This window comes from Parambassis ranga, chromosome 19 (genome assembly GCF_900634625.1).
Source record: "Parambassis ranga chromosome 19, fParRan2.1, whole genome shotgun sequence".
NCBI lineage: Eukaryota > Metazoa > Chordata > Actinopteri > Ambassidae > Parambassis > Parambassis ranga.
The window spans coordinates 7,491,627-7,512,948 of record NC_041039.1 but is presented as its reverse complement, the minus strand read 5'-3'; the positions used below and the strand labels follow the sequence as shown (position 1 = coordinate 7,512,948).

Sequence of the window (21,322 nt, the reverse complement as noted above, 5' to 3'; positions counted from 1 at the left end):
TCTTAATTCACTCACCAGTGATGCTATCTTTAATTTCAAACATTTAGCACTTGCCTCACTGGGCTGATGTGCATTCTTTAAAACTTTTGCTCCAATGCTAACACACTGGCTAGCCTATCTCAACGAGACCAGCATCTGACAGCGTCCCTCCAGCTCCATGTTTTTTTGGTAACCACTCTCTTCACATATTTTTAAATGCCTATTTAGCTTAAGGCACTCTGCAAAAATAATTAGACGCAGCGCCGTAAGCCTTACTATGCAAGGGAAAACCCTGATTGATTTGTTCTCATGGGTGAGTAATAACTCTTTTGTCTGTAGAAAAAGTAGATTAAAGCAAGCTGCTGTGATTGATTGACATGTTTAGGACAACTACGTGCTCAAGGAAGCGACTGTTTTGTTTGTCCTTTGTTTGTGTACATGGAGAAGATTCATTAGGCCCCTGCATGGAGGATTTGAGGTCTGCAGTGTGAGAGGGACCCAGCCCAATTGAAGCATGTCAAATTAGACAGAGGAGAAAATAAAAATCAAACCGCTGCTACTGGGACTCATTAGAACCTGAACAAACACAGTGGTGTATGTGTGTCTGCCTTGGTGTGCATGTACTAATAAAACAGAGGAGTTGCATTGGATTGTGTGTTTTTTTCAGATATTTTCATCATAGCAGTTTGTTTTATGAGGCACCGAAGCTGAGAGACTCTACAAACAACTTTAATGAAAGTGAGGATCCAGAGGCCTCATGGGAAAAGAGGCGCTAGGAAAGTACTCCAACAGAACAACCAACATGCTGCAAAATGAAAAGTATCAGGTGGCTTTGGTAAAACGCCAACGTTTCCTGCTACAAAAATAACAAGGGCAGCCTGTCATTGATGCAAGGCAGAGGAGTTTTGGTGAAATATTAGGCTGACTGAATAATAAATATTTCCAGATGAGGTCATAAAAGTCAATTCTTGTTTAACATGGTAGCAATTCTGTTTTTAACAGCAGTGTGGTACTGATTGTAGCTGCTGGCTACTTTGCACAGCTATGATTAAATGAATGTGAATTGTCTTAAATATTTCTGCATAATAATGTGATATTAATACAAAAGTTCTCACTCTTTCTCTCTCAGATACACACACACACACACACACACCTTATTCAGACCTTTCCTGAAGAAAAAACAGCAGTTTTTGTCCTCGCCCTGGTTACCAACAAAATGGATAACATTAATCTACACCCTGATATTAAGGAAAAATAATAATTATTATTATTGATAAAATAGGACACCTACATACACATTTTTTTGCTGAATGTACAGGGACTACATTATATCCTAACATCAAATAAATTCTAACAACTGCATATAGTACAGTACATACAGTAATTCCACAGCAGTCATCAGTCTAACGTACTGCTGCACCACTGCAGTTAGGCATTCCAGGCTTTAATGCTACAGCACATTTCTGCACTAACAACAAACTTTCACAACACAACACAGGCGAAATAATCTTTTTTTGTACACACAGTTAAAGGCAGTAACCAAACCTGCTCTAGTTATCGTTGCTAATAATGAATGCAATTTGCACCAAGGTGAGAAAAGCCACATCAGTAAATCACATAGATAAATGACCATACACAAGGTTAGAACTCAAGGCCACTACACCCGTGCACACCTGTGGAAGAAGGAAAATCCTAAGGAGGAACTCAGAGCCTTCTCGTCTCAGTCAGCAACATGCTCTTTAGAGGAGCCGCCAAGCATGGCAGAGCCAATAAGATATGGGATTTACATTCAGTGGTACTCTTGCCTTCCTGTAGTGAGAAAGGGAAGCCCAGTTTGCTATTGAGAGGGGAAGAGACATCTGCTGCCCCATTGATTTCTGGGGAGGCAGGGAAGCTAATCTATCCCTGGCCATATCCACACAGAGGCCTTCAAACAGCTCACTTTTCTGCTCAACAACTACTCCCAGTACCCCAGTTGGCATCAAAAAAGCTTAACTCTCCAAACTTTCCCTCTTCCCCACAACTCTCCCTCCCTCCTCTCTCTACACCTGTGATGTCTCCCCTCTGCAGGCAGGGAGGCGTGGCATTTCCTGTCCCTGGCTCACCTACTTACACATACCCCTCCCTTACTTCCCTCTCTCTCATTCCTCAGATCATTTCAAAGGCCCTGGAGATCAAAGCTGGCCCTTCTTTCAAACTGGACAGGAATGGGGAATGTATTTAGTTAATCATTTATTTGAAAAAAAAAAAAGAACCCACCCTCCTTGGTCTCCCTTCCAGTTTCTGTCTTTTAACTCATGCTTGTTCCCCTGCTATCTGCATCCTCCTGAGGCCTTGCCTGCCACCTCTCAAGGTAGTTTTTAATATGCAGAGACAATAAGCTGGCCATTCTCTTCAGGCAATAGATGGGTGGTAAAGGCCTAGGGAATATAGTTCTGCTACACAAGAACACTCCTTTCTGATGGATTAACCCCTCCTGCACTGAGATACAAAACAGTGCTGAATATCACCTGGCTGTGCATTCTTAAATTACAGATACTGCATTAGGTTTGATTTAGGTTGCTTGACAAGCTATACTTACAGCCTACACTTTGTAGCTGAGCAAACAGTGAATCCATCTTTGTGATCTGTACATTGTCTGTATGAGACATGTTCAACTGCAGACAATGTGGATCAGAGCAAATTACATATATGGAGTGGTTACAAAACGCGACACAGCTCACATCCTCTGCTAAATCATGATTAGTGTCAAATACATTGTTTAAGTGTACGGTGGGCACTCTGTCTCTCTCTCTTTCTTCTTTCTCTCTCTCACACACACACACACTCTAGCTGACCGCCCTCCAGAAGGAGGGTGACCCTGTGAAAGGGCTTCGTCACACTCCCTGCCCAGCAAATGGACTGAGGCCTGAGGCAGATAATGGCATAATGAACCCACCGCAGCCCAGAGTGACACTTTTGGCCACAGGCACAGGGAAGGCCCTGGATGGAGGCAACGCACACAAACACACAAAGGCAGACGATGATGTGTCTGCAGTCTCCATCATTCTGACATTGTCTCCTAGTTATGCAGTGATGTGTGTGGGCTGCTGATGCCATATCTAGGCATAAAGCTTTACTTTTTTTGCAACTTTTAAATATCTCAAAATTAAACTTGATACATTATATAAGGGGTGCTTGTTATTGGACAATATTTGGTTTAAATTGATTGCTCAATGGTCAAGTTTAAGATGCAAAATAACTGCACTGTCATAGAGAGATTGCATTTATTTTAAAGTTAAAGTGGCTAAAGACTATAAATTACCAATTTGTAAGATATGAACCCTCCAAATGGAATCCAGCCCAGAACACAGCCAAACCTTCCTTTTTAATAAAAAAAAAATATTTCAAAAGAAATATTCTTAGCTTTCTTCAGACCAAATGCAAGACAGTCTAAACATATGGAATGTGGTGGGGCGGGACTTCTATGATGAAACATGAAGATAGATACATATGTGTAACATCACATAAAAACAGGAGTCAAGCTAGGTACAAAGTAACATAAATACAGACATTTCTGTAAAAAATGTTAATAAAGGGTTATTCATAAAAAAAGACTAAGACATATCCCATTGTGACATTTATCCTCCAGATGCCACAAATCTTGGCAGTAGAAGATAATATAATTGCACTTGCTCTGTGCTGTTTCTCAGGACCTGCTCACATGAATGATTGACACATGCTCTCCTTCACTGAGACATCAACATGAATCCAACGCCTGATGGAAAGAACACACGTCTTGCTGAGCTGCCACCTAGTAACCAGTAACCTTCACACTGTCAAACTGGAAACAAGCAATTCTGAAATCACCTATATTTATTTACTGCATTTTTTTAAAGAACCATTTCTATTTGTAATAGCAATGTGTCAGGTGATAGTGTGAAAAGAGTTGCTTGTTGGGATTAAAAGTAATTTGTACTTGTCTTTTGGCTCAGCAGGAACAACATAATAGTAGAAAAGTGATGTTGGAGCATGCAGCAGGTTGACATATTATGGGAGTTGGAAGAGAGCAAAAACAGGATGACAATGATTTGTTCACAACTAGTCCTGGCTCCAATGGCCAAAAAACTGAGATATTCCTGATTTGGGTTAGGCCCTCTTGTGCTTTATCAAGTATTGTTACACCTTGCTTCTACAAAGTTGACACCTAATTTTGTATTCATCAAATATTTGGATCTACTGTGATGCAAACTTCATCAGTGCAGCAAGACAAACATTTTCAGTCTTTGATTTTACGACTTTTTTTTGAGAGCCTTCATACCTGTCAAGCATCATGTATCATCTGTGACTGTGATTTAGATGAGAGGGGAGACCATATTGTGTAACACAGGTCTCAGAGCCCCTGCAGTCTGTGAAAATATAGCTGCCATGATATAGGGTAAAGGTTCCCCTTTCTTCTCTTTTCACTGTCTGACTGACCTAGATGTGCGTGTGGGCACTGGTGTGGAGCTGTGTGTGTGTGTGAGGATCTGAGCTGGGTGGTCATGTCATAGGGGCTGGTTGTGAGCTAATACCTTCTGCCCGATTCACCTGGGACTTTCTACACCTTCATAAGCATCGGATGTTCTGTTCAGACTATCGAGAAAGGACAGGACGACTGGACCTCACACACTGAAGAGAGAGAGAGGGAGGGAGTGTAGGAGGAGAGCAAATTAAACAAAAGAGACAAAAGGGAAGAGCCCAGATGAGCTGCATGAGTCTAGTCGGTCAGGCAGAAGTGGGCCAAGCTGGTGTTGCACTCATGAGATGACACACATACACGCAGGCTACTCCAACTGAAGGCAGGACAAGCTTTGCAGTCTCTCCCACTCTTTCACTCTTTGTCCACACACAAACACCTACAGATACCAAGTCCCCTGGGTCCTGATTTTTTTCAGAGCTGCATGCTGATGTGGAGAAAAATGCAGCTTCAACATCACGCTGACTAAACAAGAAGGAGACAACTTAATTTCAGTAGGATGAGAAGAGGTGGGGCATGAAATTATACTGTGTCCTTACCTGACAAAACTAACCTGACTTTTGTTGCTGCAACCAACTAGCGAATCTCTATTACTATGTTCTATGAATTTTTAAATAAAAAAACAATTAAAGCACAGTATATATAAAGAAGCATAAAATCATTCCACTGAGTTGTAGCCACAAAATGTTAGGCACGTCATTACTTGTGATTTCTTTCAGTGTTATACTCAACCATCTACATCAAAAATAAATGAAAGGTAAAGACCTGTATAATTTTATACAAAACTCAGCTTTGATAGCTCTGTGTGGGGGTACAAAGTATGTGAAGTATCATGGTCTCTTAGTGGAGGTCATGGGAGCAAGAGGCACAGGTTAATTAAGCCTTTCAGAGGGCGCCCATTTCAGGCTTACGCAGGTTAATTACAGAGCAACACACCGACAGGCAGCCACGTTGATTTTATGCAAAGCAGACAGGTTAGTAAAACATGCATCATAAAAACAGGAGCCACATCCTCCAAACAGGTATCTAAATCAGATCTCGCTCCTATCTCTACACATCGGTTTCATGTCACTTGAGTGTCACAACCAGCAACCTTTGTGTTTGCCCTTAGCATTACTGGAGGCCAGGCAGCTAACATTTATCAGAAACAGATCTTTGTATGTGTAACAGATGGAAAAAAAGAGAGACATCTATTTCACAATTGCAGGAGAAACATAAACTGGGGTAAAAGAATCACATAGCATGGCCACGTCATACACTCACAAATCAGGCATGACAAATGGCAAAGTCAGGTCATGAGGACATGCACACAAACTCAGACAATCTTCTTCTAAATATCACTGTCAGATCTGCTAAGCTGCTCTCAAACACATAAGAATTATTTAACATTAGATTATTTCTGGTATCCTCCCCCATCTAAAGTCATTCAAAGCCATTGGGATCACAGGATGGCAGTGATATTTTTCTAAATCATACACACTCACAATCTGTAGACTTCAAACATGGTTTTACATTTCTGATTTGTTAAACAAGTTCTGTAGCATAATCCTTTTATCATCCTGTCAAAATATATATATATATATATATATATATATACACATTTTGCACATACACGTGCAAAATGGTTAAATACAACCCTCTCATTTTAAGGTGCATACATTTTGTATTGGAGTGCACACATCCTCCCTTAATTACCAGGTTGCTGTACATTCTATGAGTAAAATGTAGAATGGCAACTGGGTTAGCGGCAAAGAGTTGAGAGAGAAGCAGAAAATGTGAAATTTCTCTCAGATCATTAATAACAAAGTGAGTGAAATGAAATAAAATGTGCAGAGGCATAACTGTGTGCTGCACTGGCAATTACATAATCCACTTGCTATCTAACATGTCAAATTTGTTCAGTGTACAATGGAAGCAAGAAGAGAACATGGTAAACAAGTCTGTGATATCACAACAACAAGGCAGCATGGCTGCAGTCCCAGCAGACTTCACTACATGGCGTCACTCACTCCTTCCTCGGACCAATCCGTGGAGACCAAGGACTTCAATAGCACCCGGTCCAGAACCTAATGGTGCCAACTGATCACATTTCAGATGAGACCAACTCAAGCAGCAGAGCAGAACAAGGCAGACATGGTGGCCCTGGGTCCAGAATGGAGGACCAACAGACAAATGACAGTGCTGTTAAAAACAAGGAAAACTAAAATCCTTTCAACATCTCACTTACTATTTAATCTCGAGTACACTATATTTTTTGCTTGATGTGATGGCATCAACTTTGATTTGATATGGACTGCGTGATGCAAAAGTGAAAAATGGTTGCACACACAAACACCCAGAGAAATTAACAAAATAGCCAACAGATGCTTGTAATGAGTCCTGCACGTACACAAACTGATCATAAACCCTCTTATAATGTTCCCAGACTACCTGGAGAGGAGTCCTACTTCTCCACAAACTTTATTGCTTCATTTGAAGCTAAATAAGGTTTCTGCTTTCCGCTTAGCAATTGTTTCCCCCATAAAATGTACAGACAAAATTCATTTACTAGCGTTAAATGTTGAAGTGACTTTTCCCTGCACCAGATAACACGCAGTACACCTCTGTCTCTTTTAAAGGCTGTTACCTTAAGAAAGTGCAGACAGAAATTTCACACTATGGGAAGAAGACAATTTTTCTATCAGAGATAAGCTGATAAGTGTCCTCTGTGGAGAGCTGGGAGTCTGGCTGGTTTGTTTACTTAAGAGAATGGACTCACACTGAACTTCAAATGAACCAGATCTAACGCAGACATCCACAGTAAGCTCAAAACACTGGACGTGAGTTAAAGAGGTTCAGTGCATAAAAAGTACTTGTGTAATTCCTATACCTAACGCCATATAATGCACTCTGAGGAAAATAGCTCCTTAAGTGTAACTAGGGCATGAGGGCCCACTTAAAACTTTTTTTTTTGTTTTTTTTATTGAAATCTGGTTCTCTAGAGGTGTCACAAAAATACACAGTAGATCAATGTTCTTTATCAAACAAGATAAACTGTGAAATGACTGTGCTTCAAAGACAGGTGGTCATAAAGTCTGAAGTGTTAGGTGACCTCAGCAAGTGCCATCTGCCTCACTCCATAAAGAATGCACAGAAGAGCACCAGACTGCTCAAAAATGACAGCAGCGCAGAGCTTTCTAACCTTCTGCTTCATTGTTTGTACATGGCAGAAAGGATACAAGCCAGTAGTATACACCTGTACACGTGTATGATCAATCTTCCTATCCATCTATGTATATCTCTGCCGAAACCATGACAGGCAGGTTCCATCCAACCTCCAAGGCTGAGAATTAAAGCCTGTGCACAAATGTTAAAAACTGCAGTTCCCCCTGTGATCTCTGGGGGCTGACCAAAAGTGAATCAATCCCTTCAAACTTCACAACAGAAATAAATATGGGTATTAATCTACACTGATAATTAAGTTTTCTTTATGTAACACTCTTTTTAATTACATCAACAGGCAGGTGTTAGCTAACATCAGGAGCTTCCTGCTTGCTTAACTGCCCACCAGTCTTCACCTCCACTCTCTCCTCCTCTTTGCCTGTATTGGAGGTTTAGGTGGACTATGACAGTGACAACCTTGAAGCCTCCCACAGCTACTCAAAAGGGCTCGTCAGCAACCTAGAGTTGACAAAGTCTGTCGTTAGTACCAAGTAGTTCTATTCAGGGTTCAACCCCCACTGGTCAAGTGCAAAGGGTGCAACAAGAGTATATTATAAGACAACCTGAAGTCAGCTTGGCATGATTAGAAGTTCAAGTTGACCAGAAAAGGGGTTCTATTAGCCCATGAGAAATCAAAAGAGGAGTGTAAAGCATTTGAAGTAAACATTTTAGACATAAATGGCACACAATATTTAAGATGCAGCTTGTTTGAATTACCAATGTTTACAGATCCAAATGTGAAAATAAACTTAGCAGAAAATCATAGAAAGAAAGATAGAAAGTTCAACTTCTTATAAGCTATAATTGACCGTTTTTACACCTATGGATTGCAATCTTAGCATCAAGCTGGTTTTACTTTACAAATTACTGACCTTTTCTTCACATGCTATTAGCCATATCTAGTGCCTGCTGCACCAGGAACAAGAATGCGAACAACAAATTAGCTTTAATGCCAGTCACAGTTTCGGCCCAGAAGATTACAACAGTCGACCAACTGTCATCCTTGATTTTGCCTTTTTCGCCATCTTAATTGCATACTTTATGTTCCCATGATAAAATTACATAAAACACTAATTTAGATTTGTATGACCTGTAGTATTTAATAGCAGGAGACCCACAATCTCAAGAGTCAAATCTCCAGTCAGAGTGGGAACAGTAGGAGGCGTTCTTTCAACAACAGGAAGCAATGACCCGTGATGGTGGAGCTGCCACTCTCCACAGGAAGTCACACATTTCTTTTCCTCCCTCCTTAGCCTTACCTCCTAGTGATTAAAGGAACATCTGCAAACACAGACAGTCCTCCCTGCTTCCCTTTTCATATTTTACACAAGCAAACTCCAGGAATCATTACCCAACATGAGCTCATCATTAGCACATTCATAATTCAGTGTAATGGATTATGTAATTGCTCCATTAATCAGGGGAGCCACCCCAGCATACTTTCCTATGCATTAGTTTAATTATGGGAAATGCCTCTGTTAAAATAGATGCTGTGTTTGCAGAAGCAGATTTCGAGAATCTCTATTTCCTTAATGTGGGAACTCAAGTTTTGGAAACAGCTTGGGTTCTTGCGGTGCACTCACAGACAGCTCTTCAGTAAAATGTGTCATGGCAGGAGGACAGAGTGGGAAAAAAAGTAGGCAAAAGGGCAAATGCCTTTAAGGAGAGCAGTTGTCAAACTCAGGCGTCACTTAAGTCACATAATTTATTGGCTTTTGCAGCCAGCGCCCATGTGAGGGAAAAATGTTCCTGTTGTATATGAAGGTGGAAGCATCTGAAACAGATTAAGACATGTTGATGTGGAGGTACTTGTCATCTGATTCCAGCAGCTGGCATGACTTGTGAGGACTTAATCCAGCAGTGTCATCAGCTATTTGTCAAGGAAAAGAGATAGAGGGCTCTGCACTCCCTGCCTCCTCACTATTGTTGGAAGCTCAGTATGAGAGTCTCGCCTCAGTTTGAGTGACATTCAGCTATCACCACTGAGGGACACTTAGTGCATTTTGGTCATCTCATTCTTATTAAAAAGGTCAGTGACAGGCAGATCCCCCCATGCACTCATAAGTGCACTGAGTGCTGACAGCCTTTGTTGAAAAAAACCTGTTGTTACATAAGAGAAATCACTCTGGATATAAAGAAACTGCAGCACACTTATCGGTTATTTTCCTTGCCTGCTTTCCTCCCCCAGATTGTACTCAAAGCCATTTCTTTCTTACTTTTGCCTTGTTCCTGCACTTGGAGGGAGAGTGGGAGAGCCTTAAAATTAATATGTATTTTATACCACTGCATACATACAGTCCATAATAAACCTCAAATCCAAACAGGGCCTGAGCAATTGGTCCTTCAGTCACTACCTACACAAAACAAACAACTAAATGGTTTGTGGTTACTGTCAAGATGCTGGCAAAGCTTCACAAGGCTTAAAGCCTCCTGCCAATAACTAAGCCAAACAGAGAGACACACACAGAATAAAAGATGGCAAGAAATGTTTTTTTTTCCCATTGTGAGAAATGCCCATGTAATGCTTGAAAAATAAGAAGAGCTTACACATTCACCTCGCTGAAGTGACATTTAAATAAGTAGGAGCCATTTTCTTCCTCAATCCCTGTATCCCTCCCTGTCCTCCCGCTCCCTCTATGCCACTGTAATTTGAAGCTGTCACAAACAAATCCTTCTCACAGACCTTTCCAAATGTCAGGTTCTGTCAAACAAGATGACGGCATCCAAAAAAATCTGGCCCTTGGAAACTTCTGTCAGAAAAACAGAGGAGTTCAAGAGCATCATGCATATTTATGGACATTTGTAAATTCACCCATTGCACAGTAGCTGGAGTAAGAAGAACATAATCTTGACTCCACATTTTACAAGTATTGCTCAGCATTCATACCTGTGTTTATTTTTCAGTGCAGGGAATTATTTATTTGTAGTTTTCTTCTCAACTGCTTCCTGTAAAATCATCATCATCTTATCTCTTCGACCAGATTCTGTCTGACCCTGCGATGTCCTCAATCAAGTTCTGCTACAACACTACATCTGTCTAAAAATTTAGCATTGTATGCTGCTTAACAGATACCTGATGAGAAATCAGTTCCCTAGCCCATTACTATCTGCAATTTATACAATTATTACCAGAAAATAGCCAGTAATTTTCCTGCTTTTTCTTAGTTGAAAAAACAGGTAAACCAAGAAAAATCAAACCAGGGACACATGATATAACAGGCAACACAACTGTATCACCAGATATTGGCCTTATAATATCACTGGCAAAAATCTGTGCATTTTTAGAAAAAAGGGCAGCTGAAAATGTAAAATGTAAAAACACTAAACATCAAATTTTGGGGCTGATCATTTAAAAAAAATAAAAAAATCAGACACACGATAAGTAGCCTACATGCAACATTGTCAGGGGCAGAGTTTTACAATGAAAGTGGACATAATGGGGTCACTGTGCACCAACTTTCCAGTCTCTAACCATACTAGTTAGTAGGTTACACAGTCTGATATCACGTTAAATAGTCAACTAATTTAATCTTTTGTTTTGTGAACATCAAAATGATCTAACACTTTTGTGAAAGGTTGCGGTTTACAAATTACAAAAAGTGAAAAAAAAATGTGGTGCAGGCACAAAATTATGTATATACAGACTGTGCTTTGCCTTAAGAAAGACATGACTTAAATCAGCACCATCATCTTGCAAACATGTGGTCTACTCTGCTACCTGTGTTGCAGACAGTGCTGGGAGCACAGTAAACACTGAGTCACAGGTTATATCGGCCAACCAATGAATCTGTCAAGTGCTACTCTGAAGTTTGTTGCAGGTAATAAAAAAACATTTAGACAAAAGGAACGAAAAAAAACTTAATACATATTTCAACCCTCAGTAACAGGCAGGCGCTGCAGTGGAAGCTTGGCATAGGTCAGAGACAATGTAGTGACTATGCATTCACATTCTACATAATTGTAATAACCTCTGGCACAAAGAAAGTTAACAAGAAACTGTTAGCAGAGTCTGCAATCTCAAGAGTCATTTTACTGCCCTGAGTGTGAGGCGATGAGATGAGGGAGCGCAAGAGGAGCTAATCAACTCTTACTCTTCAGTGGCATTTTATGCACTGCCACATGTCTGCCACTGGTTCGACATGCACAAAGGCCACATAGCATCAATAAGTCAACACGCTGCTATGGCAGGAGTGGATCCAGACTCTTCAGCCATGGAGAGAGAGGGAGACACATCTTATAAGTGCAAGTGCAAAATGAAATTAATTTTGCAGATGAACTGCTTGGGGGAGTTTCATGAGTGAAAATAGCGAGCATAAAGGAAAATTTAATGTAAAAAGAGAAAGAAGATCTGATACCAACTAGATGACCTGGTATGGATTGAATTGCTAAAACTGCATTTCTTAATATATTGCATGTGTGGAAAAAAGAAGCTATAGTTTGTGCTGTGTAAGATGCTGAGCAAGTAGAGGTGGTGGGTGGAAACAGGGAGGAAGAGGGTTTACTGGAGCAGGAGAAAAAAAAAGCCTCTTCTGTTTTGATTTTCAAGTTTTCGCTGCCATCATCTAATCTGTGCCACATCGTGTCTACATGTCCAGAAGGCCAGACTGTTTTTTTTCCTAATTTTTCCTCTCCGTTGCCTTGCATCAGGCACAGGATCTGAGGCTTTAATATGGCTGCCAGTGAGGCAACAGCCATTTAATAACAATGCAATAGTTCCTCACAGCAGTAGTCCAGTGTCGCTCATACACCCCGCCGTGTGCAGATGGTACATTGTCTGTGATTTACGAAAACATTCTCCTTTCTGATATGCTTTTTCCTTTCCCTCCAACACACACAAACACTCACTGCCCTTTCTGTCAGCAATATTTAACTCTCATCTTGATGGAAACAACATACTTATGCTCTGCGGCCCATACAGTCATATTTCGTAACAGGTCAGACAAAGTGGCTGCCCCCAGAGGTTATTTGAGAGTGTGCATGTTTGTGTTTGTGTGTGCGTGCTTAGTGGTAAGCTTCTTGCATGTGCCTCACAGCCTCCCGCAGTGGGGGACATCTGGAGGAGGCGTTACCGTGTAGACAGAGAAAAGAAGAAGAGTTCAGGCCTGAAAACATCATTCTCCAAGGACATAACTGGCTTTCATTAACATACAAAAGGGAGAAATGGTGGTCGAGATTTATTCAAATCAACACGGCTAATGTCGCCATAAGACAGTCACCTTGCCAAGGTACCCTAAAACTCAATCTCTCCATCAGTGGCCCTTCCCCCGACTCACCACTGAGAGCAATTAGGGCACATTTTGATGAAAATGACCAGTAATTCAGTGAAGGGAAAAGCTTCAGAACAACCATTTCACAAGGTAGATGTTCATTATGAGCCAGCAGGGAAGAGGCTCCTCTTAATAGAGTGCCAGCTATAAACATCCCTCATCATCACCAGGCCTGCCATTTGATCTCACCTCTGGGGGTTCTGTGCCGGGCATCTTCATTCATTTCTTCTGTGTTTCACTGTTTACTCAGTAATGGACTCTGCCCGGAGAGTTGTTAAGAGGAACAAAGTGAAAGTGCCCGACACTCTGCTGAGGCGGTGATTAACGACTGAATTAGAAAACAACTCCAGGTCACCTTCTTTAACATTATGATGGATGATCTAATGTGAGAATCTGATAGCCTTTATTATAGGTGAGACAGAACCTGGATCACAGGTGGAGCGAGCCGACAGTGTGTTTACAGTGTGTATCAACTTTTCCTTTAATCAGCAATCAATAAACACTACGCTGTAATTAAACCTAAAAACAATGCAGGGAGGATCAAACTGGGGATGGCTTTATGGCCTCCATAATAAGCATGTCGCTGATGAGTGCGCATGCAACTGTGTCCACCACTGTCTGTAAAGCGTTAGTTAGCGATGCCCTAGTTCAGCTGTGTATATGCCATCTCTCCTGTCACAGGCAGTTTACAAGACTGGGAATGAGGGTTGCCATCTGTCCCACCTCTATGGGGTGCACAGAGGGACGTTTTGCACAGTTTTGGCATGCCTGACTTCCCCTAATGCTGCACAAATGTTTAGAGACATTACATAAGCAGCGAGACCTTCACAAGGGTAGAAGGGGGGATGGAGATGGATACGTGCAGCAGAGGACAAGAAAAAGCAAGAGAGGAAAAGAGATAAGGATGTGTGAAAGAACAGCCCTGGTCCAGGCATCCTTCTGACTGCAGTGCACGTCAGACAATAGTGCTACAGTGTTACTATAGGTTCCATATAGAAGGTGAAATATGAATAAGGAATTCCAGTTTGAGGGCATTTCAAACACCAAGGCCTAATAGAAGGTGTTTATGAGCCAAGATTGTATACATTTGGAGAATATTTCACAGCTAAATTATCTCAATTAGGGGATCTAAAATTACATACCACAATCTGGATCACAGTTTAGCTAAACTCCTGTGATCACATGATTACAAGTGCATATGGTTGCCTAGATACTATGTCTGTCACTTCAACTTAAGGCTCAAATCCCAGCATCCAATTCACACTAAGATTTTATTTTATTATATTATCAGAAGTTAAATGTACAATATTAAGTATTTTTATTCACCCGCAGAAGGCTGATGAAACATACTGATGACCACCACCACAGTGACCTGGCTTGCCACAGGAAACATGAGACAGGCTGGGGCTAGCTGACTAAGGAATTAATAAAATGATCTGTACGACTCATCAAAAAAAAACATTGTTCAAGATTGTCTGATTGCTCAAAGCTAAAAAAAATATTTTAGCCAGAAAAATACTAAAAAAGAACATTTTCCTTTAAGACATTCTACAAACAATACCATCCGATCTCATTTGAAGTGCATGTGTGTGCTTTATGATATAGTTAACAAGTGGCCAAAGTAGGAAATGACACTGAGCTCAATTAAATTTAGCTTCTGCTTGCAGGAAGAAGAGAAAAAAGTAATGCACAGAGCACTAAAAGGAAAGGCAGGTTTGGGAGATAGGAGCAGCAGCATGACACAGACAAGTCCTGCAAATAGCAAAAAAAAAAATATGGGAGCAAAATTCAGTTTGTACACTGACATAACAGCAGCATGTACTGCAAGGGAAAAGGGAGAGAAACCGATTTCCAAGCATGCATAGGTTGTTTATTTACCCAGCCGTACACAGCCGACTGGAGCTGTCAAAAAGAGAGAATTTTCCCAGCGCTGACAATACAGCCCAGTGTAGTTAACTTTCAACACTCTGACGTTTAAAAAATAAAAATAAAAAATAGGTAGTAAAAAAGCTCTCCTAAAAAAAGTTTTTTACCATCTCATTCTAAAATAGCTTCTTCTGTAGATTAATTACAACTTAAACTTTGTATTTTCTAATTTTGGAAAAAAGACTCAATGTGGCCTCCAAGAGTGAGCATGCCACACTGACACAAGCACCGGGAGCTCAGTACTTGCTGTGTGTGTGAGTGCATGGTAAATTCGACACTTAACACTTTTTTTTCAGGATTAGAGTTTAGAGTTAATCAAATTAAATCGAGTTAAATTCAAAATTATGTGACAATTGGAACTGAAATTAAAAGAGCAGGAAGGCAGATCCAGAAAACACTGAATTTTCCTCTTTAAATTTAAAACTTACATTTCCTCATGATTTCCCGTCTGTGGACCGGGAAATCACATTTTTCCCCTTATCTGGTAAAAACTGTTCTAGACTTTTTATGTTTTTGTTGTACATAAAAGAACACAAAAATATCTTTGAAGTCTTAATTTAGGCATTAATCTTTATGACTTTTTTTCAGTCATTAATGGTGCTGCATCTTGATGCTACACTAGCCTTGTGTGTGTGTGTGTGTTACACACACACACACAAGGCTACATTCCACCCACTCACTACCTGTGGTGATCTTAGTCACTGATTTTATCACTTACTTGTATTGCATACACACTGCGAGGTTTCCTTGTGTAGATTTATCTCTGTTAATGGTGCTATATGAAATGCACACATATCTATGAAAACATCTGAATTTGCTGACAAAATGAAGCAACCCAGCAGTTTCCTCAACTGAATAGATATACAGCGATAAGCTACAGATGCTGCGTGATAAAGTGTTGCAGGCTTCGCAGGCCAACAGAGCAGAGAGGGATCTCGCCGTTACCATGGTGGTCCTTCTCCCTCCTTCATAGCCTGCCCTACAATTAATGATGCACAGTGATTTTCCTGGAACCACCACCCATCCTGTGTATGCGCGGTTGTATGTATTTATATATGTGACCGTGTTTGCATGTGAGTGAAAGCTAATTTTCATCTACTGCGCACCAGAGGAATAACCTCCGAATTTGTATTCAGTAATGAGACAAGGTCTGGGAATGATGGGGAATTTGTAAGCATGCAACATCTCCCATAATTCCATTTAGTAGTCCTGTAAACACTTATAAATGCAGGAGATAGTTACAGCAGCCCCCCCTGCTTTCATCTCTCATCAGACTCACACATCTCCAAAGAAAGCAAGGGCAGAAGAGAGGGGGAAGATACTGCAAATCACATTATAGCACATGAAATTAATCCAGCCTCCCCAAACATTTGGCCTTCACACAGTTTAACCTTCAAACTGCTTTTTACTCCCTTGCACAAGGACTTCATAAAAGCCCCTCTGTCACATCCGAAAGAACAAGTCTGACGTTACAACAATGGCACTGATGAGGTAATTATTCAATAGGATCCTTCACTGTGCTGATGATACGTTGTAATTTCATTTCATTTACGTCTGTTTCATAATGTAATACACAATTGAGTGGGGGCACTTTACGTCCCCAAAGACCACTTCCTCCTTAAGATAATAAAAGCCTTTTGTGCTTGCCTTTGAGAAATCCTTGGTGGATTATGTGAGAGTGGACTCAGGAGCACATCAATTAATATGCATTAAACGAAAGTGTATTAAGTTGTAAGAAAATAATTAATAACTCTAATTGCTGTGCTGCTGCTTTGCCCGACGACATCATACCTTAACGCTAACAACACCGTGTCTGACATCGCCTACAGGGGCCAAAGTACAAGTATGACTTGACCTTTTACATGCCTGAAAGACAATGCACTTCCACTTTATTACATAGCCACCTCACTCAGTTGCTCCCTCCCCTGATACTAGAGTGGTGCAAGGTAAAAGCACATCCAATCCAATAACAGCAGAGAAATCCCAGCTAACACAGACATCACATGAAGTCCGGCTGTGCAAGTTTCAGCAGGAGCAAAATACATCTGTTTGTGTTAGAGAATACTGTAGATCTCTTATGCAAGCCCTATCACCGGATCTTGTCTCTTTGTGTAGCACTGAGAATAGTGCTGGCACAGGGTTCCACTTTCCCTGTTACCATGAAAAAGACATCCACGGCTCTAATTATCCTTTACCCCTGTGTAGCTTCGGAGAACACAATTGCTGCTACTGTCAATGAAATTATAGCAATGGGGGAGTAAGCAATGACAGCAGAAAAATCTGATAGTCCCCCTCCCACCTCCCCTGACACCACATACAATTGAACATGGTGAAAAGACGAAGATGCAGAATGCCTCAAGAGAAAAGAGAAGCAAAGAAATGGGCATGACAAGTTAACTGTTTCTTTGACATATCTTTTCAATATAGTATTTCTGAAGGTTAGAGGAGTTCTGAGAGAGTTACTGCAACTGAGTAATGACACCTTGAGATACACTCAGTTATCTGCTTTGACCAAGAGCAAGAAATACTGTCTTGATCAGTTTACAGTTCTACTTCTTTTTTTCTAGCTAAATCAATCTTGCCTTTGGTTGGAGATAATGAGCGTGTTCGGCAGGCTTCAAATAAAGACCGTTGCTCTTGGGCTCCTCAGCTCAACACAGTCACATCATACACTTTTGAGGAAGGCAAAAAAAGAGAAGTCTTAACCTTCAGAGACCAACTGAAAACACATATTCAAATTGGCCTAAAAGAATCCCAGTAAGGCGTTTACTTGCACTGCTGCCCCGTCCCTATTTCCTCACCTACTTCTAGATCCAATCCAATTGTTTTCAAGCCTGACAAACAAGCTACCACAACAACAGAATCATTCTCATCTCTGCAGGATCAAAGAGTCTATCGAGAGGTAGTGAGTACAGACAGATATACTAATTTTCTCACAACAAGCACTCACGCTCATTCAAAGGACATACACACAGGTTTTACCAGCACAGCAGCACAGTATCTTTACATGAAATGATCCTTATTAAAACCACAGTGAACATTAGATCATAATATCTGCAGCAACAAAGACATTCTACAGAGAAAAAAATACATAGGAGGCTGAGAGGTACTTCTCTGTAGCCTTTGTAACCTGTTCATATTAGAATTAGACTCTTTGTACAAGTGTTATATTACAGTAATTTTTAGGGCAGATTCATATAATCGCTATTAAATGACTTGTCACTATTAAAAAGCCAGCAATGTATTCTTTTTTACAGCTACATGTGCTTCAGAGAATATGCCCAGAATATTTTAAATAATACAGTTGGATCACTCCGCACTGGACAAACAATGTGATGACACCTTCCTTAAATGGCTTTGTACATCACAATCTAGTTGGCAACTTTCACTCCTCGACTCTACACAACCGTCTGCTAAGCTGTGATGCATTCACTGCTATGTGCTGCAGACAGGGCCAAAAACATTCAAAATAAAGTCAGATAAACAATACTGGACACATAATGTGATGACAACATGTGTACATTACCCTGAGCATCTTTCTCTGTTAAACACTTTATATTGGTACCTATCTGGGAGAGGCTGATATCAGTCCGTAATAGCCGCTGACTGGTGTATCATTTGGGCTAAACTTCAAATTCTTACATTTTTTCATCTATCAATCAAACACTTAAAACTATAGAAGAATGGAAGAAGCAAAAGGTTGTCCCACTATACTGGGTTGAGCACTAAAACCTCACAAGAAACACACTTGAAGTGTAAAAGAAAAACTCTGCAGCAGTCAGAATTTTATCCATGACATATTTGCTACCAAAGCCCAGCGGGTGTACTGTGACTCTGAAACACACTCTGTCTCGCATCCACAGCACTTCTAGAGAAGCTGCTCTCATAAATCCCTTCTAATGGTGGCTGGCGAGGGAACTTTTTAACACAGAACTTAGCTGCTGCTGTTATTCATCCGTGCAGCGAAGAGTCTCGGGATGATGGATGGTAATAAATATTGCACGGGGCTAACAGAGGTCCCCTCAGAGACGTTCAATTGCCTTGAGTGATAGGGTGCTGCTCGGCAACACGGGAGAGGATGGCAGAGGGCAGGCTCTTCACGGGGTCGGCTAACTGAGTCTGTTCAATTTCCTTTGTGGAAACATGACAGTCCCCATTCTAAATGATAACACTGCCTCACAATGTGGGAAAGTAAGTGGAAAAACTGTGGACTTCCTGAAAAGTTTCTTAGAACTGACTGAAAAAAAGCTATCCAGTGATAACTGTGAATTACCTGGCATGTAAGGATAAAGAATACAGCTCAGTGTTGTGACCACTTTCCTGCTGCACTTGTGACCAGGGTAGTTTAATGGAGCTTCATGACAAGTGAGCTCTGTTGAGCTGATCTGACCACCATCTTAACTGCTTACTTGACGCAGATGTCCACACTGCACACATCTGTAGTGGCCTTATATTCCTTCAGGCACACACACATACACACACCCTCCCTGGTCCAATACATTGCACATGGGCACCCATAAGACAGACAAAGAGCTGCTTCACCAAGGTCATCTCTTACTTAGCTTGCAGGCATCAACTAATTTACATTGATTATATCAAGATTACTTTTTAGGTGTTGTGCCAGGAGGAAAAAAATCATCTCAGTTGACAAGAACAAATTACTGACAAAGATGTTTTTAATCATAAGAAATTATATTTCTTCATTAATCCAACACATGTCCTGTTGTCATATTTAGAGTAATCCGCAGATTATTTTGTTCAATAATATGTAAGACAACTTCAGTGTATGTAATTAACAAGTTAACACAAGGCAATTAGCAGCTCTTTCATACACTGTCTGCACCCAACAGTGGCTGTAAACACAAAGATACACTTTCCCTTTTCAAGTTTATACACAACTACAACAAACAGGATACATTCACCTGGATTAAATGCAGCATAGTGTACAAAAGAGGGTGCACACATCCTGGAGGCTCTATAGGAGACAGTGACAGGGGGCATCCCACTGAAAACCAGAGGCCCGTTTTGGTTTCATTTTAGACTACAAACAGATAAAGCTTTTTACTCATTTGCAACTAAACCACAACATCCTTTTTGGTAAGATTCCTCAGGGCAAAAAGTCACCAGATGCAGGTGTTTGATCTCTGAATCAACTGCAATGCAAAAACTTCTCTGTAGTCATCTTCTTTAAAGCTCCTCTTACATGTGAAAGGTCAGTGTGTGTGCTGTGTGATGCAGCCTGAAAATATGCTTCCTTGTGATGACTTGTGTGTGTGTGTGTGTGTGTGTGTGTGTTTTAAAGATGCACAGGCTAAGCAGCAAGATTACACAGGATGACGTCTTCTACAACACAATTCTGCCAACAAAAACTCACTCATTCGGATCAAGTGTGTGGTATTTAGGGGATTTATGAGCGAACAACCTCGCTGGAAAGCGCAACACAGCTACACAACTCTACAACCCTTCAACACGCACACACACTCACTACTAATGCACTTCCTATTTTCTTTTAACCGACACTCCATAGTAGGGGCTCTTGCTGTGTGTGCAGAAACAATATAGTCCCTGCGTCTCTTTGCAGAATAGATGAGCAGACACAGGAGGGAAAACGCGGGCTAATTCCACGTTTGACAGAGCAGCTTCTTTTTTTTCTCCCGTGGTCAGAAATAATGCCCCTGTGTGTCCAACCCACCCGACCGTTCCCCATCTTCATGGCGCAGTAAGGTGGACACACATGGTCAGAGGCTGTATGCGGACCTGAAACCCGACAGCAGCCGGTCTTGTAGCTCGTTTGAAACCCCCCCTTCAACAAAACTGAATTAAAATCCGTGTTGTTGTTGCTTGTGTGTATCTGCAGCCTTCTTACCTGGATGAATGATGTCTAATCGCAAGTTGAGAAGCCGACTTTTTTAAGCACACGTCGGCGGCGGCAGCATCATCCGCTTCGGGGACAAATGTTTCATGTGAAGATTTGGAGTAATTCTGATTCCACCTTGTTAAATCCTCCGTGCGCTACAAAAGCGGCAGACGGGAAGAAAACGACCCGGATAGAGGAGTGATAACCTAACAGGGAACGAGTCCTTGTTTATTAGAATACGGCCGAGCATAAACGCCGAGTAGGTGTCTCTAACTGTTTCACTGCTTTATTTTTTTTTCCTCCCCCTCTCTCTCCTCCTCCTCTCTCTCTCTCTCTCTCTCTCCCTCTCTCTTTGGCTGTAGTCACACTGTGTCTAACTCTCCTTTTTTATCAAGGCGGGGTCTTGGGTCGTTTAAACCAATGACATAAACCAAGAAGAAGGAGAAGAAGAAGAAGAAGAAGAAGACCCCCCTTCTCCTTCTCCTCCTCCACACACCACACACACACACCTTCTGCTCACATGGTTAGCAGCTCAAATGATGTGGTCAAATGAGAGAATTTGGTTTCCCTCCACATATCTCACTCTTTTTTTAA

At 41.1% G+C, this 21,322-nt stretch overlaps 1 protein-coding gene across 2 annotated transcripts in view; it reads right to left on the bottom strand.

Moving 5' to 3' along the window:
- ctbp2l (C-terminal binding protein 2, like) overlaps positions 1-21,003 on the bottom strand; it is a 79,107-nt gene extending 58,104 nt beyond the window's left edge. For both annotated transcript variants that reach the window (XM_028430331.1, XM_028430335.1), the window contains exon 1: positions 20,738-21,003. The gene's annotated coding sequence lies outside the window, so the exon portion shown is untranslated. The remainder of the gene's footprint in view (positions 1-20,737) is intronic.
- Positions 21,004-21,322: the final 319 nt, after the last annotated feature.